Below are 13,731 nucleotides of genomic sequence, written 5' to 3'. Positions count from 1 at the left end.
CGGTTTTTGCTCCAAATTTTAAAGAACGGATTGACGTGAAATTTAGCTTACACATAGGTAACATGTAAAAGAAAAAAAGTGAAAAGAAAACTTTGCCCTGGGGGTTGAGTTTCTCCTCTTCTCGGAGGGGAAAAATATACGTTCAAAATAAGTTCGGAAATGGATAAACACACTAATTCTAAGCAACTTCTGTTATATAGAATTTTTCACTAAGTTAATACTATTTGAGTTATTTGCTAGTCAATATGTCAATTTTTCAACAAAAAACACTTTTATACGGTTTTTTGCCAATAACTCAAAAAGTAAGTAGGTATGTTATCGGGAAAAACATTAAAAATATAGCTTATAAAGTAACAAAATTGATGTACTTATAACTTTTTAGAATCAGTAGAAGCAAAGTTGTAGCTAATGTAAAACAGGAAACAGGTTCATATTCGCCAAATTTAAAAATGAATAATTTCACGTGAAATAACCAAAAAATGATAGCAACTAAAAAATGATGCACTGTTGTGAGAAAACTTATTACAACTTTTTTAAAGTTTTAAAAAAATCTTTTTTATGTTTTCTAAAAAAGTTTCTAGCGTTAAAATTAAGAAAGATACTCTCAAAATAAAGTAGGTCCTATTTTTCTTAATAAACTCCGAAAATCACCCCTTAATTCGGGCTAAGTAAAGGGCTAATTTTTGAAAAATTGGGTTTTAAAGTAAAATTGTTTAAATTTTGAAAGAGATGTTTTTTTTTCAAAATGACATAAAATTTATTAGTGCTACCAAAAATTACGAACAGTAAAAAATGTAGGTTTTGCTTTTCTGAATATTTAGGATTATGTTTTTTTCTTTGAGACAAATATTGGTTAAGATATGGCTGTTCAAAATTGGCATACACAGTTGGTTAGTGACTAGTTCAATCCCTTTCAATTACATCCCCTTCAAAAATAAGCACTTTGAACCAATGAAGCTTGTGACGTTCCGTCACTTATCTAATTAATTATTAATGGGAACACCTTATTGGATTATTGTTAAAATTATTTTTTTTATAATATTAAAAACCCGTTCGCACAAAATTCCCTTAGCGACGTCATACTGGGTGTATCGTGGCCACATTGATATTTCGTGAGGTTGGTACTGACGCCTGTCGCCAGCTGTCACGAGGTCGGAACGGTGAAGGGAGGCCATTGACTTGGGAGTGTCATGTGAGTGCAGATGGCGGCGTGAATTTCTTTGTAAATTAAATAAGTTATTTCCTGTTGCATAGTTCAATTATTGCTATTGCAAGTTATATTTGTTTTTTTGGGTGAATTAAAGTGACGGAATAATGGAACTGTAAGAAAACGGATCTCACGCCGGTATGTTTTTTATAATAGTTCTTAAGATGGTATCATAATTTTGGCAATTATAGTTCTCATTATAGATTTAATTTAAATCAAGTCATCGATTGGTTTTATGTAGAATATTGCAGTTTCTATAATGTATCCAGAAAAGATCTTTAATAATATTCTTAATATGTGGTTATGTTCATCAAAATTTTCCAGTTCTGAAACTTTTTCTGACAAAAAAAAAAATTTCTTTGTTTTGAAAAGTTCTTCCTGAAACCTATTAAATTTTACTTCATAGACTTCATAATTCTTTTCCCATATCTAGTATGTTCATATATTTTTACAGTACCTATTTCTTTATACAAAACATGTACAACTTCATTTGAAAAAAAAACCCAAATATATTATTTGTTAAGATAAAAAAAAAAAAAGAGACATTCTACATGTAAATTGTAATTCTCCTTGTCTATTCGAATCAAGGCCATATTTGTTAAAAGTCTTATCACAACCCATGGTTAAAATGTCAAGCTAGATAGGTTTTTTGGGTCAATGAAAGGTCGGTTTTTTGGAGTCTTCTAAAAACCTCCTCGTTAACTTGTCTTCTTACTGCTCTTTCAAACCTGTTTTATTAGAAATAAACTGGGAATATTTTTGTTTTTAGCCATTCTGGAGAAATCTCATTACTGATGGTAAACCCTCTCTAACACCGAGAGCAGACACTTCCAACGTTCGATCAATCAGGGAACAAGCCAAAGGATACCGTCTCCCATTTGTTTTTGTATTGATTCATCATCCTGCACCCTCCGAGGGTAGTTTCATTAGCTATTGGGCAGTTGCACCACTTCGGTGATAACTTCGTCCCACGGATTTGGTACCAGACACCAAGGATCGTTGTTGGAACATGTGAAAAGGGGTTTGTTTTGGGGGACATTTGTTCATACCAGTTAAAGACATATTTTTTTTTTCTAGTAATATTCAGGACATTTCATACTTTCATAATTTAATTACACATATATGTTTTTCTTTCTCCACAAATTTAAGTACATTTTAGATATAACAGCCATACCTTACAGTTAGTAGTGTTCCCCAAATTTATATAATTCCTGGTAGAAGTTTCGAGCTCGAATATTCTCCACCTACATGTTCTTTTCACTTGGTTTGTATTAATTTTAGACTTGTTTCCTCATTTAATTTAAAAATAATATTAGTTCAATTCACCTAAATTTAAAATCATTTAACTTGCTTCATAATTTTCAATTTTTATTAGATTTTTTGGTAAATATTATTTAACTTTCGCTATTAAACTTTTTATATTAAATTCGAATAAATCCCTAGTACCCATCCCCTCAGGAAGGTACTAGTTTTACTTGCTGTTAGTATTTAGAACCACTAGTCAGAAAAGGATCTTTGTATCCAGTACTAAGTTGGTTCATTTAGGGACTTGTTACCCATCAACTCATTGAGAGTTGTATAATATATATTATATACATTAGGTATTTTCATTGTTCTAATATCAGGTAGTATTCAATTAGGGTGTACGTATTACAATCGTACAAGTGTTATTTGGTGAAGGGTTCATACTAATCTAGGTGTAGTTTGTACTTCCTATATTAGAGGTACTCATTTGTAAAAATTTTCTAACCTCATTCACATTATTGTTACATTATTTAATTGTATAAATCTGTAAATGACTTTCACTAGTATCTACCATTTCTTGTCATTTTAGAGTCACATACTAGTCACTTGTTTTAACTCAGAGATTGTGAATATCTAGTAGTTATATTTAATAAATATATACATTTATTGTGAATTTTTTTTAATTCTTTAAATTTATACATTTAATATACTTGTACTACAAATTTAATATACTCTATAGCAGCGTAGAATACCTGGAAGAGTGTTAACCTAGTTAGCCTTCTTCTGGCGCCCAAAAATTTATTCTATTTTCATTATATTATTATATTTGCTCTATCTATCTTCTGAACATTATCTTAATATCTTCTTTTCTAGCCATCATTATCATTTCCTTTAATTTATTGTCTGGTCAAAAATAGGCGTGCAAATTGGCAGAATCCTTCCTTGAGTGTCAAGTGGCCATTCTCTTGCATATTTAGCTAGCCATTCAAGTTACATTTATCTATTCATAATTTTTTTCATCCCCTTTCTCTATCAAGTATACTGTTTTCATTTGCATAGTTCCATACTAGTACTACTGCAAAGTAGTATTCTAGTTACTTCGGCTTCTTCAACGTAGAAACCATCCATTTTTGTTCCTTTGGCTACATTAAGTAGGTCTTCTTTTTCCTACGTCTGTTTGGAGTTTATCACTCTCTGTGCATTCACTCCAACAGAAAATCTTCTTCTTTCTTGTTACATCGGCTTCCCAACGTGGTGCCTTATTTTTGGTCTAAGACAGTTCATTTAGGTCATTTCTTTTCTTTTATCTGAAGTTTCTTTGTTATTTCCGTTGGTATATCTATACTCATTTTATTACTTATTTATTTTATCGTTAATATTTTCTGATATTTATCAGGTATTCTTATACGCTGTATTTATTTATTTTTTTTCCATATTTTGAGACCTCATTATAGTTTATGATTGTGCAACTCACATTCTAGATTAGATTTTGTATTTTATTGGGAACTTATATTTAATATTGCTATTACTTATATTACATACAACATATATTTTATTCCTCCATCCAATAGTGGTATATTTGGAGGTACACTTAAGCGTTGATCATATATATTTTTTTTCTAGAGTGGTAGTAAGTTACATATAACTAAAAATTTATTTCCAGTATTTAGGTACTAGATTTTCTTAAGTATACTTTATTTACTGGATCATTTATTTATTTACTTGATCTTATTTATTTATTCGCTTATATACCTGATAATATATATTTGCTGGCCGTTTTGATTTTGTTGGTGTGTTGCTAATCTTTTCTCAGTACTTATATATTCTGCGTGCAAACTTAGTTATATTTCATACTTCTGATCTTTGGACTGTTTGTCAATAATTTTGTTATCATCATGTGTGCTTTTAAAGTGGAACATCTTCTGGTGGACGAATTGGACTATGAGTTGAATATTAGGGACGTAGTACCAGAGGAGTTGGCAACAGTCGATAGAAAACGCAATCTTCTGCGGGGTGCTTTAAAACAAGAAGCAGGCAATAGGAGTTTTCTCCAAATTTCAGCTGCACATATTCCTTTTGAGGAACAACAGAAAGGAATCTCTGAAACATTAGACAGCTTGTCTAAAAAAATCGAGAAGTTTCGGGGAACTGTAAATGATGCAGAATACGCGCGATTAACATCTCGTTTAGCCCATATTTCTGGCCGTGTACACTTGTTACACTGTGCTACTGAAGAACAGGAACCTTTTAAGAAGTCTGTTTCTCTTAGAATATTAACCCTAGAGGGTGAACTTGATTCTAGAGTTAACCCCGTAGCTACCTCTACTCCTAATGCTCCCGTCAACGTATCTAGCTTCACCTACCCCAAACCTGTGCAAGTACACAAATGGGGTATTTCATTTTCTGGTGAAAAACAGCACACTGATGTAATGTCGTTTTTAGAAAGGGTTGAATGTCTTCGTGTGTCTAGAGGTGTCTCTGAAGAGGATTTGTTTGCTGCTTCTGCTGAACTGTTCACCGGTCCAGCTTTTACATGGTTTATGAATAATAGGGGTAGTTTTTCTTGTTGGTTGGATCTGATTAAAAGGTTGAAGTCAGATTTTCTTCCTTACTCATTCCAGGACGATTTACTAGATCAAATTAAAAATCATAAGCAGAAACCTGGGGAATCTGTTACTATGTTTATTAATACTATATTAGGTATGTGTAGTCGTCTAGACACTCCTTTGTCAGATTTATCTAAAATTAAAATTATCCTTAAGTGTCTATTACCCTTTTACCATCAACAATTAGCTCTGATGGACATTCAGAACATTGATGACCTCACTGTAAAGTGCAAACGTTTGGAGGAAACGTTATCCTGGTCTTCTCAACCTCCATCCACATCTAGATCCTCTTCTAATTCTTCTTCTCAGCCAACTTCCTTTAGGCAACGTTCTTGGCAAAATAAGGGTCATGAACATAATGTTTCTGTTGTTAGTTCTGTTGTCTGCTGGAATTGTGGTCAGGTTGGCCACCCGTTTTACAATTGTAGGATTCCTCAAACCCGTATTTTCTGCCATGGTTGTGGCCTAGAGAACACCCTTAAAAGGAACTGTTCTAAGTGTTCGGGAAACGAAATGTCGGAGTTCCGTCCCCTGAGCGTTTCTCCGTCCACCTCCCAATCAGGGAATCAAACTCCATCAGACAACGAGACCGTCGGCCCAAGCACACCCAGCAACTCAAACCCATCTTCCAGTCGGAAAGGGAAGAGAGTACCGTTCAAGAAACAAGCACACACCACAAATCAAAATCAGTCCAGAAATTAACTTTTTGTCAGGATACGTTGAATTCGCAGGGTTCACATGATTACAAATCCACAAATTCTTCTTTAATTAGTAGTGTTAAGCATAATAATAATTTTGATAGTGAAGTAGTTCCATATAACGGTTGTAGCCAACCAAATACTTTAGACTTAGATATTAATTCTCTATTGGTTAGGAAACAAAATGATAATAGGCCGTATCTACCTATACAAATTTTAGGACAACCGTGTTTAGCTTTATTAGATAGTGGCTCTAATATTTCTTTGATAGGGGCACATTCATTAAATTTATTGAAAATTGCTAATATTCCCATTATGCCCATTTCATCCTTGCAAGTATCTACAGCAGATGGTACAGTTCAGTCTATTACAGGCAAACTCCAAATTGAAATCACAGTGGCAAACTTATGTAGGCAAATTACATTTTATGTTATTCCTTCTGTACAGAATTCTATAATTTTAGGTATGGACTTCTTCAATGCATTTAATAGCACCTTAAGTTGTTCTGATTTTTCTTTTTCCATATCTGAATTCAATCTGTCTACTCTTAGTGCTATTCATGATTTTTCCAGTTTATCTAGTGCTGAACAAAGGCAATTGGAGAATATGATCTCTCAGTTTACTACTATTTCTTCAAATGACAAACTAGGTCGTACTTCATTAATATCTCACACTATTGAGGTGGGAAATCCTACTCCCTTCAGATTATATCAGTATCCCATACCTCAAGCCTGGCAGGCAGATTTAGAAAAAGAAGTAGATTCGATGCTTGCTTTAAATATCATAGAACATTCAACGTCGTCCTATTGTTCCCCACTCTGGTTAACAAAGAAGAAGGATGGATCCTTCAGGATCTGCTTTGATGGTCGAAAACTAAACAGTATCACCACTAACAGGGATGCTTATCCAATTCCCCGAATCGACGTGATTTTGAGCAAACTTCAGAATGCCAAATATATCTCTTCGATTGATTTGTCTAAGGCCTTCTTACAGATCCCACTGAGTGAAGAGAGCAAGAAGTATACTGCTTTTGCTGTCAGTGGTAAAGGACTGTTCCAGTTTGTCACCATGCCTTTCGGTCTTGTTTCTGCTCCCCAGACAATGTGTCGTCTGATGGATTTAGTCATTGGTCCACAGTTAGAGCCCTATGTTTTCTATTATTTGGACGATATTTTGGTTGTCACCCCTGATTTTGCCCTTCATATGGAAATTTTAGATAAGTTGTTTTTACGTCTTAAGGAAGCTAATTTAACGATTAATTTGGATAAGTGTCAGTTTTGTCGCCCTAGTCTTAAGTTTTTGGGTTATGTTGTTGATAATCAGGGTCTAAGGACTGATCCTGAGAAAATAGTTGCTATTAAGAATTTCCCTATACCTAAGACCACCACCCAAGTCCGTAGGATATTGGGAATGTGTGGATATTATCGCCGGTTTGTACCTTCGTACTCTACCTTGTTGTCACCCCTTACTGATCTTCTGAAGAACAGGAAAAAAGGGCAGACCATTACTTGGACTCCTGAGGCCGATGAAGCTTTTAGGCACGTTAAAGAGGCTTTAACTAGCGCACCGGTTATGATGTCACCTAATTTTAACGAGCATTTTTATTTGATGACTGATTGCTCTAATACTGCTTCTGGTGGCGTGTTGTTTCAGTTGAAAGATGGCTCTGAACATCCCATAGCCTACACGAGTAAGAAATTAAATAAGGCCCAGAAAAACTATTCCACCACGGAGAAAGAACTCTTAGCTATCATACATGGGTTAGAAGCATTCCGTTATTATTTAGAGGGTCGTAATTTCACTATAATTACGGACCATAGTTCCTTGGTATGGCTTCATAGTATGAAAAACCCATCTCAGAGACTTTCCCGATGGATATGCAAACTGGCTGCCTATTCATATAAAATTGTTCATCGAAAGGCCAACGGTGTAGTGGTTGCTGATGCTCTTTCCCGTGTCCATGATCTTAATGTTTTAGATTTGTCCACATTAACTCCTGATGAGTGGTATCACAATATGATTGATAGGGTCACTCAAGACCCACAAAATTATCCTGATTTTAAGGTAGAGAACAATATACTGTACAAACACATCTTAAGTCCTATAGAGTCCTTATCCAATATGTCGGAGTGGAAAATAGTTGTACCTACACCAAATAGGGAAAATATTCTGCATATGTTTCATGATGAAGTTACAGCTGGTCATTTTGGGTTTTATAAGACTTATCACCGTATTGCTGAATTATATTATTGGCCTGGCATGCGGAAGTCTATTAAAAAGTACATTTCTAAATGCATGGTTTGTGCTACTTGTAAACCAAGTAATTTACCACAAGCTGGACTTATGGGGTCCTTCAGGAACATTAATTTTCCTTGGCAGATGATCTCAATGGATCTCATTGGACCGTATCCTCGGAGCTACAAGGGTAATACCTATTGCTTGGTAGTTGTGGATTATTTCACCAAATTTCCTTTAGTTTGTCCTCTTCGTCAGGCCACAACTCCAGCAATTTTGAAATATTTGGAGGAACAAGTCTTTTTGGTGTATGGTGTTCCCCAAATTGTGTCATGTGACAACGGTCCTCAGTTTGTATCAAAGGCCTTTAAAGATCTTTTAGCTAAATATAAGGTTCAGAAGACCTTTTATAATGCTGCCTACCATCCTCAAGCCAATCATACTGAGAGAGTGAATCGCAGTATCGTCACAGCCCTTAGGTCCTATACATTCCCAGATCACAGAGCTTGGGATCAATATATCCATTCCATAGCTCAAGCCATAAGGACATCTGTCCATGAGGTGACCCAATGTTCTCCGGCATATCTCAATTTTGGTAGAAATGTTGCTTTATCTGGTGACTATTTTGGTGCAATTTCAGACACTTCCACAAATCTCCCTCAGATATCCGATAACCTTCATCGCTTAGATGATCTCCAGACTCTACCTCAAATTTTTTCTGACATTAGGAAGAAGTTAAAAACTTCCTATTTAAGGAACCAGCAGCAGTATAATTTGAGGAAAAGAGATCTGCGATTCTTCGTTGGAGATAGAGTGTTGAAGCGAAACTTTGTAAAGTCTAATAAGGGTGATGCTATTTCGGCAAAATTTTGCCAGAAATATATTCCCTGTACGGTTGTGAAGGTAATATCCCCTTTAGTGTATGAATTGAAGGACAATTCGACTAACAAACGAATTGGACAATTTCACATAAAGGATTTACTGCCTGATAACACCAGGGATGAGGTTGATTCGTCATCTTCGGAAGAAGATTAACTTTATAGGGTTGTTAGAGCTAACCTCTTCCTCTATTTGTCTTTAGCTCAATCCTTATTATTATTTGATATTATAGTCTAATGTTGTATTCACCATATAGGGCAGGTACATAGCAATTTTATCTTTTGGCATTGTTGTTAGCTGACTTCCAATTTAGGAATCATTAGGTTAATAATTTATGTAATACTCTTATGTATGAGCTTATCATTTTTTTTTGTATTATTAATGGTGCCCTTTAATTACCATGAGTCAACATTTAGCAACTAATCCTGTCGGTAGGATTATCTATTTAATAAGAACTTCACTTGTATTTTTAGTGTGTACACCTCACACCTTATTATAGAAGGGTGTTGATTATTATAGATTTATATTTGAATATGTAGGCTCATACAAGTAAGTTGGTTTAATATTGATATTTATTATGGAACTATGGAACTAACGATATTATACACTACTTATCTCAGGTTGTGTGTTTTATTTTTGATATTTGATTACATACTATCTTTTAAATATATCCTTTATTATCTTCTTATTGGATTTGCCATATAGGAAAGATGTTGTGGGTCTTAATTTGATATTGGTTACTGTATTGATATTTGTCACGGATCTCTTGAATACTTTGTAATAATTTATATCTTTATGCCCTAGACAATATGATTCTGGAATTAGTTTGGAATTTTGATGTGTGTATGGATTTCTTCTTCTGAACTAGTCTGCCAATACTCTGTTAATTCTAGATAGTGAATACGTGGGTTCGAAATTCAGCAACTGATCACTGCTATCCGATTTCGTAACCTATGTCTTCATGGCAGAGTACGCAGACGTCTATTCGTCATCACATCCTTGTGTAATTAGTCTAATTATTCCAGTTACATGTTTACCATTTGATAGGGAAGTATTTAGTTTATATTATGTCTCGTACTTCATAGTATGTTTTGTTGTTGACTATCCCTATACATAGTAGTTCGTTAATTTGGTGTTTGGGGTGTTTAGACAAATGATTAATTTTTTTTTAGTATTTTCCCACTTCTTTCCTTAGGCATCAGTTGTTGTTTAGATTCAGGAATATTTCCTGGATAATTCTATGTATGCGAGAACCCATGAATCTACAGTTTTATTTAAAATTGGTTGCACGTTCTCAACATATTTTTTTTTCTTTCTATCATGTATCATGGTGTCATAGAACTTGTAAGTTCTCTATTTAGATTTTATTATTACAATTGGTTCTTTACCTATGTTTGGTTATTCTAATACCCCTGTTGTAGCAAGATGCTATAATTAGTGTGAATACCAGCATGAACCAATTTTAGTTCATTTAGTATTAGTGAGAATTGGTCCAAAAATCTTTCTGATCGTTCTTCTTTGGATATGCTCTTATAAATCTGGTGTCCATTGATAGTCCGATTTTGGATTAAGTGTCCGATTCTTCACTTATTTTGTTTATTCGGTTGGATAGGTTCGTGTTACCGGATGTGGGTGTACGTAGACCTAATTTATTTCTATGATTTAGTATTGGTGTGAATTGGTCAATAAATCTTCCTGGTCGTTCTTCTTTGGATATGCTTTTATGAATCTGGTGTCCACTGATAGTCCGACTTTGGATGTCTTTGAGTGTCCGGTTCCACATTTATTTTGGTTAATGAGTTTGGATACCTTTGGTATGTTTATTATTTGTATTATTTGATATTGGTGAGAATCGTTCCATAAATCTTCCTGATTGTCCTTCTCTGGATATGCTAGTACGAATCTGGTGTCCATTGTTAGTTCAGTTTTGGATTAAGTGTTCGATTCTTCACTTATTTTAGTTATTGATTTCTTTGGTCTTACTTTAGTATATTTACTTGCGTTATTGTACGAATAGGCTCACACCTTTGCCTGGTTGTTCGTCCTTGGATATACACTTTATAAAGCTGATGTCCCTGGATAGTTCAATTTTGGCTTTAGGGCCCATTCGACATTTATTTGTCATTATGAACTTTAGTAAATTATTTAGTTTATCTTTGGCTTTTAGACAAAATGCCGAGGATATCTTAATATCACTTCGAGTCATCTGTTGCGGTTCATGATATCTGCTGCAGTGACCATCCTGCTTTCTCCTGAGGCATGGTTTGTAGTTATTTGTAATCTTGCGAATCGACGAGAAATAATACACTACTACTACTTTAGTTTAATATTTAGAGATATAAAAAAAAAAAAAATTTGATTAAATTTTTTTTTTCTCCCAGTAGGAGGAGAATGTGACGTTCCGTCACTTATCTAATTAATTATTAATGGGAACACCTTATTGGATTATTGTTAAAATTATTTTTTTTATAATATTAAAAACCCGTTCGCACAAAATTCCCTTAGCGACGTCATACTGGGTGTATCGTGGCCACATTGATATTTCGTGAGGTTGGTACTGACGCCTGTCGCCAGCTGTCACGAGGTCGGAACGGTGAAGGGAGGCCATTGACTTGGGAGTGTCATGTGAGTGCAGATGGCGGCGTGAATTTCTTTGTAAATTAAATAAGTTATTTCCTGTTGCATAGTTCAATTATTGCTATTGCAAGTTATATTTGTTTTTTTGGGTGAATTAAAGTGACGGAATAATGGAACTGTAAGAAAACGGATCTCACGCCGGTATGTTTTTTATAATAGTTCTTAAGATGGTATCATAATTTTGGCAATTATAGTTCTCATTATAGATTTAATTTAAATCAAGTCATCGATTGGTTTTATGTAGAATATTGCAGTTTCTATAATGTATCCAGAAAAGATCTTTAATAATATTCTTAATATGTGGTTATGTTCATCAAAATTTTCCAGTTCTGAAACTTTTTCTGACAAAAAAAAAAATTTCTTTGTTTTGAAAAGTTCTTCCTGAAACCTATTAAATTTTACTTCATAGACTTCATAATTCTTTTCCCATATCTAGTATGTTCATATATTTTTACAGTACCTATTTCTTTATACAAAACATGTACAACTTCATTTGAAAAAAAAAACCCAAATATATTATTTGTTAAGATAAAAAAAAAAAAAGAGACATTCTACATGTAAATTGTAATTCTCCTTGTCTATTCGAATCAAGGCCATATTTGTTAAAAGTCTTATCACAACCCATGGTTAAAATGTCAAGCTAGATAGGTTTTTTGGGTCAATGAAAGGTCGGTTTTTTGGAGTCTTCTAAAAACCTCCTCGTTAACTTGTCTTCTTACTGCTCTTTCAAACCTGTTTTATTAGAAATAAACTGGGAATATTTTTGTTTTTAGCCATTCTGGAGAAATCTCATTACTGATGGTAAACCCTCTCTAACACCGAGAGCAGACACTTCCAACGTTCGATCAATCAGGGAACAAGCCAAAGGATACCGTCTCCCATTTGTTTTTGTATTGATTCATCATCCTGCACCCTCCGAGGGTAGTTTCATTAGCTATTGGGCAGTTGCACCACTTCGGTGATAACTTCGTCCCACGGATTTGGTACCAGACACCAAGGATCGTTGTTGGAACATGTGAAAAGGGGTTTGTTTTGGGGGACATTTGTTCATACCAGTTAAAGACATATTTTTTTTTTCTAGTAATATTCAGGACATTTCATACTTTCATAATTTAATTACACATATATGTTTTTCTTTCTCCACAAATTTAAGTACATTTTAGATATAACAGCCATACCTTACAGTTAGTAGTGTTCCCCAAATTTATATAATTCCTGGTAGAAGTTTCGAGCTCGAATATTCTCCACCTACATGTTCTTTTCACTTGGTTTGTATTAATTTTAGACTTGTTTCCTCATTTAATTTAAAAATAATATTAGTTCAATTCACCTAAATTTAAAATCATTTAACTTGCTTCATAATTTTCAATTTTTATTAGATTTTTTGGTAAATATTATTTAACTTTCGCTATTAAACTTTTTATATTAAATTCGAATAAATCCCTAGTACCCATCCCCTCAGGAAGGTACTAGTTTTACTTGCTGTTAGTATTTAGAACCACTAGTCAGAAAAGGATCTTTGTATCCAGTACTAAGTTGGTTCATTTAGGGACTTGTTACCCATCAACTCATTGAGAGTTGTATAATATATATTATATACATTAGGTATTTTCATTGTTCTAATATCAGGTAGTATTCAATTAGGGTGTACGTATTACAATCGTACAAGTGTTATTTGGTGAAGGGTTCATACTAATCTAGGTGTAGTTTGTACTTCCTATATTAGAGGTACTCATTTGTAAAAATTTTCTAACCTCATTCACATTATTGTTACATTATTTAATTGTATAAATCTGTAAATGACTTTCACTAGTATCTACCATTTCTTGTCATTTTAGAGTCACATACTAGTCACTTGTTTTAACTCAGAGATTGTGAATATCTAGTAGTTATATTTAATAAATATATACATTTATTGTGAATTTTTTTTAATTCTTTAAATTTGTACATTTAATATACTTGTACTACAAATTTAATATACTCTATAGCAGCGTAGAATACCTGGAAGAGTGTTAACCTAGTTAGCCTTCTTCTGGCGCCCAAAAATTTATTCTATTTTCATTATATTATTATATTTACTCTATCTATCTTCTGAACATTATCTTAATATCTTCTTTTCTAGCCATCATTATCATTTCCTTTAATTTATTGTCTGGTCAAAAATAGGCGTGCAAATTGGCAGAATCCTTCCTTGAGTGTCAAGTGGCCATTCTCTTGCATATTT

The 13,731-nt window shown here is 33.7% G+C and overlaps 1 long non-coding RNA gene across 1 annotated transcript; it reads left to right on the top strand.

Annotated features, from left to right (window-relative positions):
- Positions 1-2,746: 2,746 nt before the first annotated feature.
- Positions 2,747-13,429, top strand: LOC126892821 (uncharacterized). Its single transcript, XR_007701013.1, has 2 exons — positions 2,747-2,888; positions 13,192-13,429. It is a non-coding gene; the product is annotated as an uncharacterized LOC126892821 (long non-coding RNA).
- The last annotated feature ends 302 nt before the right edge of the window (positions 13,430-13,731 follow it).

The sequence above is a fragment of the Diabrotica virgifera genome, chromosome 9, assembly GCF_917563875.1.
Source record: "Diabrotica virgifera virgifera chromosome 9, PGI_DIABVI_V3a".
Classification (NCBI taxonomy): Eukaryota; Metazoa; Arthropoda; class Insecta; order Coleoptera; family Chrysomelidae; genus Diabrotica; species Diabrotica virgifera.
The sequence above is the reverse complement of the archived record's forward strand: the minus strand, read 5'-3'. Positions and strand labels throughout refer to the sequence as shown.